The following is a 6,113-nucleotide window of genomic DNA, read 5'->3' as shown; positions in this document are numbered from 1 at the left end:
ACATATATAGCACTTTTATCCAAAGCTCACACACACATACACCCACCACCATGCAAGGGGCTAGCCTGCTCATTGGGTGCAATTTGGGGTTCAGTGACTTTCCCAAGGACTCTTCGACATGTCGTCCGGAGCCGGGATTCGAACCGCCGACCCTACGATCATTGGACGACACGCTCTACTTCCTGAACTACAGCTGCCCACAACACAGAGGCCTCCTAAAGAAGGCACAACCACGCCTCTACTTTCTGAGATGCCTGCGGAGATGGGGCATGAGAACACAAACACTTGTGAACTTCTACCGCAGCATCACTGAAAGTGTCCTGACTGGAGGCATCACAGCCTGGTACGACAACACCACCGCCCACGACAGGAATGCTTTCCAGAGGGTGGTGAAGACGGTGTGGAGCTCCCAGCCAGTGAGGTTCTCTACAACCAACGCTGCTGCAGGAAGGCCATCTCCATCACAAGACACCAACCACCCCAGCTGGCACCTGTTCGCACCATCTTGCCGGAGAGACGGAAGATGGCTGAGCAACTGCGAAGGAAAGGTTCCACAACAGCTTCTCTCCTGACACTGTCCGCAAGCTTAACAGCCAACAGCAACAGTAGACCATCATTGAGGACACACCTTGGACAGCCCCCCCCCCCCACACCCACACACACTCAAATTGATAGAATTGAAAAGACTAGGCTACTAGACTACGGATAATAAATTGCCTGTTTGAGAACTTAGGACTGCAATGAGATACTGATGTGCTGATAAGTTACTGTAAGGACTAGCAATGATAAGAATTCCAATGGTATACCTGTACTGGTTATATGGCAAATTAAACTTCCGATTCTATTCAATTGTATTCCAGGTGAAGGTATACATATAGAACCTGCTCGATGTAGCTCCGTCTCGTGTTGTTGGACAACGTCCCAAATATGTTGTAGTTGTGCGTTTCTCTCATTGGCACGACAGATTTCTTCTTGACACTCTACAAGCGTTTTTTCATACTGCCCAAATATCTCCAAAGCTGCCGCTGCTAATCGGTCATTGACAAAATCTCTGAATAGCTGTAGTTTGGACATTTTTACGGTATAAAATTAGCAAATGATACCAGTTGCACTTCAGCAGCGTCAACCTAACCTGAGAAATTCATGTCCGGTAGCCTTTTTCGAGGAATTTCAAAATAAAGGTCACGCAAAAACAACAAACGTGTACAGGTGCATACCGCCACCTACTGTACCGGAGTGTGTAACATACTTCAGGTTATATAAAAGTAAAGAAAATATATCCTATGGTCTAATTCTCTATTTTTATTAAGAAAAATAAAGAGCCTTGCAGCATTCATGAAAACAAAAAAGAATCTGCACACTGTAGCTCCCTGTATTTTTGATCCAGCACCTGATCTAAACATTTTGGATGTGCACGACTTTTCCCTCTACCCTACATATGGGGTGAAATTGGGGATGGACGGACAAAACCTTGTGAAGGCTTTCTTCCCATTTGTGCCCGTGTTGTGTTGTTTTCTGACTCCCCGACAGAGTCCAACTCCGCTTCTCGTGAACACCCATTCACTTTTTAACTTTTTTTTTCTATATACTGTACTTGTGCTCTAACTTTAACCTGCATAATTTGAATTAAAGTGACATGACAACTGTGCACTGTAGTCCACTGCACAGCCATGTGTTAAGTCCTTTTAAAGTGCTGGTCATTGCAGGAATAAATGTCCATAGATAATGTATTCACTGCACACTAAAAGGTCTTCAGACTGACCTCTTCTAATATTTAACATTTTAAGAAAGGCGATGCATTTCACATCTGCTTCTTCAGGTTTGCCCTGACCTGAAAACATTTTTTGATTGAGCAGTTTTTTATTTAACAGGATGTATTGCCCTCTACTGGAAATTAGTAGAACCGAGGGTGAACATCTAAACCTCAGTTGGCTCAAGTACACCACTCTACTCATCTGCCTGCTTGTGGGTTTCAAATACTCTAAAACCTGCATAAACTCAGTCATAACTTCTTTGAATACTTTGGTATTTCCTTGACATATACATTTCCTTGACTTGATCTTGACATTATTTAAAAACATCAAATTATGTCATATTTGTATGTCATATAATAACATTTGGGAGAGCTACTGACCTTGTTACTGCATCACAGGGGTACTTTGGGGTCCTCTGTGTGATGTTCTCTTAAAAGCACAGTACATAATTATTTTTTTTTATGTCAGTCTCTCTCACACTCGTGTGTGATCTCATGTACATGTACCACCTTACATTTTGGGACTTTAGAACACCAAATCTGAATTGAAATTCAATATAATGAAAAGAAATGCTCATGAAGGAGGTTTTTTCTTTTTGGAAAATAATGAAATCAGACACAAAAAATAATGTTGTCATTGACCCATATACATGTTAGAGAGCTACTGATGATGCCTGTGGCTTAGTAGACCAACCAAGATAGAGACTCAGGGGCTACACCATACAATATAGAATAAGCATATGCATAAGTCAACGTGCATCAATACCAATATCTCAATATATTAATCGAGAAGGATAAGATAGTTAATGAGGAGAATCAGGTACTTTAAATGCAAGCTAATCGATTTATTAGCCAAATAGTTAAAATGAAGCAATCGATCAGTGTATTCATTACAAAATTGACCTTCAACAAGGGTGAATAAAATTAAGTAAAAAGGTAAAATACGGATAGGTAAGATACGTAGACACACAAGATAGGTATAATTAAAGGTAGGGTAGGTGATTTTGGAGAAACCAGAAACAGTAAGCTACATTCAGAAAACGGCAACCAACAAAATCCCCAGCCCTGCCTCCAAAGCCACTCCTCAACAAATGACACTCACTAGGCATGTAGGTAGATTGACAGGTAGGTAGAGCATTTGTAATTTTAGTGTCAGAGCATTTTATTTATTGATTGCTGTTGGGATGTAAAGACAATAAAAAAAAAAAAAAAAGTGCTTCTGAGCCAAATCGCCTACCCCGCCGTTAATAGGCTACAACTCTAAACTAGACTCTGAAACAGCTATGTGCAAAGCACACAGGAGATTGACGATATATGACATAGCTTTCCAACGTGATATCTTTATTAACATGAACAAAGGAGAAAGACAGAGCCCCTCTTAGTACTTTACTAAATTATATTTTTCTGGACATCTGCTGTCCACCTTTAGCCACAGCAGGCTACTTGCACTGACCAACACTCCAATACATCCTCTCATGGGACATACCAGGCCCTTCTTATCACAACAGCTCGGATGTGGTTTCTCCCATGTCTCCTGAAATTGTTGTTTTTTAATGGACTCTTCTGTGGCTCAATAACAGTCTTAAGACTAAAAGCGTTGTCACATTTCTCACATGCTATGGTTTCTCATGTGTGTGGATTATTCTATGGTTCATTAAATTAGTCTTATGACTAAACAAGAATAACTGCAACATCCCTCACACTGATATGGTTTCTCTCCTGTGTGGATTCTTCTGTGGACAATTATGAATATAAACTGTCACATTCCTCAAACTGATATGGCTTCTCTCCTGTGTGGACTGTTCCATTTTTAACTAAATTGCCCCTTTGACTAAATACCTTGTTACATTCCATGTCTAACTATCCTTTCGACTACAAGCTTTGTTATACTACTCATACTGATATGGTTTCCCTACTGTGTGGATTCCTCTGTCTAACAAAACTACTATGATCACTTAAGCCTGTCACATTCCTCACATTGACATGTTTTCTCTCCGAGGTGGATTCTTATATGGCCAACTAAGTTAACCTTGTGACTAAAAGCTTGCTCCCATTCCTCACACGGATATGATTTCTCTCCTGTGTGGACTGATCTATGTTTAACTAAATTCATGTTTTGATTAAAAACTTGATCATGCATCACACTGATATAGCACTGATATAGTTTCTCTCATGTATGCAACCTTTTATGTTTAACTAAATTACTCTTTTGACTAAAAGTTTTGTCACATTGCTCACACTTATATGGTTTCTCTCCTGTGTGGAATCTTCTATGTTTAACTAAACTACCCTTTTCACTAAAAGCTTTGCCACATTCCTCACATTGATATGGTTTCTCTCTTGTGTGGAATCTTCTATGTCTTACTAAATTACTTTTTTGACTAAAACATTTGTCACATTCCTCACACTGAAATGGTTTCTCTCCTGTGTGGATTCTTCTATGGCTAACTAAATTAACCTTGTGATTAAAGGTTTTGCCACATTCTTCACAGCGATATGGTTTCTCTCCTGTGTGGATCCTTCGATGGTTAACTAAATTAGCCTTGTGGTTAAAGGCTTTGTCACATTCCTCACACTTATATGGTTTCTCTCCCGTATGCATTCTTCGATGGCTATCTAAACTAGCCTTTTGATGATAAGCTTTGTCACATTCCTCACACTGATATGGTTTCCCTGCTATTTTGCTCTCAGCCTCCCCGGAAGAAACATCTTCACTCTCACTGCCAGAGTGGGAGCTGGGAATAGGCCTGGTCCAGGAGCTGGGGCCGGTCTTGGTACTGATGCATGGGCCAGGACTGGAGCCAGGGCTGGAATTAGGTCTAGAACACTTACCCTGTGTTCTCCTTGATTTGATATGCTTTAGTTCAGGCAGCAGCCCTCCTCTCTCCTCCTCCTCTTCTAAACTCGGTGCTGTAAGCCAGTCTGGGTTCATAGAACGGGGCTGAGATTCACTGACTGGTTCTGGTGCTGCACAGTCCTCTTCATCAGACTCTGCTTTGAGTTGCTCCTCAGTGGTGTTGGTGGGTAGAGAGTCTCCTTCTCTGTTCTCCACAGTTGGAGTTTGGTCAAGAGGTGGGAGTTGAGACAAGATCTCAGGATCACAGTGGAGTCTCACACTGGGAGAATTGAATATGGAGTGTGTAGTATCAGACTGCAGCCCTTGAAGCTGATCTCCCCCCTGACTGGTCCACAGCTCCTTTTCCTCTTTAATCTGCAGAGGCTCTGGGAGAGGGAACTGCTGGACACCTGGAGGAAAAGGAAGATACTTATTAGGATGAAGCCTACTTAATAATTCTACGACCTATCATATCTGACAGCGAAAAACAGCGAAAAATCCACTTTTGATGAAGGGTTTGTTTATTAAAAACAGCTAACCACACTCACATTAGAATCTGATTTGCTAACTCAGTGCTAGCTTGCTAGCAAGTCCAAACAATACTTTTAACAACACAATGAAATGAGAATTCCCAAAATTATGTACAAAAACATTTTACTGGCAATTTCCATTCAGTTCGGGGTCAAGCCCTGCCATGATGATTTTCTAATGTTGCAACAAGTTAGGCCTTTTGATCACAGGAAAGGATCGAGAGAAAATCACGCAGCCGATCAAAATATAATGGCCTTTACAACCTTCTCTCTCTTAAATTGTTGTCATTGCCCTTCATGTGAAAGCGGAGCGATGAATTGAGTGATGCTCTATGAGCCGGAGGTATTGTATTCTTATCCTTGGTGAAAGGGAGTGAAAATGTGGGATCAAGGGATTGTGTTCCCTTCTCTTGCTTTAATCAGAATGGAACTACTCTTAGTTTGGCAGCCATTTATCATATGGGCATTTTGGGGATTCCCCCTTTGAAGCTCCGCCAGACCCAATTGGACAAAATGCAAAGGGTCTGGATATTCTCAGTTCATTGGGTGGCACGGCGGCTCGGTGTGTTACACCGTCGCTGCACAGCAAGAAGGTCCTGGGTATGATTCCCGCACGGGGTATCTCCCGGGCCTTTCTGTGTAGAGTTTGTATGTTCTCTCCGTACTCACTCAGGTTCCCTCCACATAGAACCTCAATATGAAAAACATACAGAAGAACAGATGCTCTTCAGTCCAGCCCCTGACCAGGACTTGGACTGAGCACTTGAACTTGGTCCCCGGGTGACAGTGATATAATAATAATAATAATAATAACAATAACAATAACAATAATAATAATAATAATAATAATAATAATAGTAATAGTAATAGTAATAATATGAAGAAATTACATTTATATAGCGCCTTCCTAAACACACAAGGACACTTCACAGGGAGATTCAAGTCAGACAGACAACAAAGACAGACCAGAACAAAGGGGGCCCATAAACCTATT

Source organism: Borostomias antarcticus (assembly GCF_949987555.1).
Source record: "Borostomias antarcticus genome assembly, chromosome: 20".
NCBI classification, from domain to species: Eukaryota; Metazoa; Chordata; class Actinopteri; order Stomiiformes; family Stomiidae; genus Borostomias; species Borostomias antarcticus.
The sequence above is the reverse complement of the archived record's forward strand: the minus strand, read 5'-3'. Positions refer to the sequence as shown.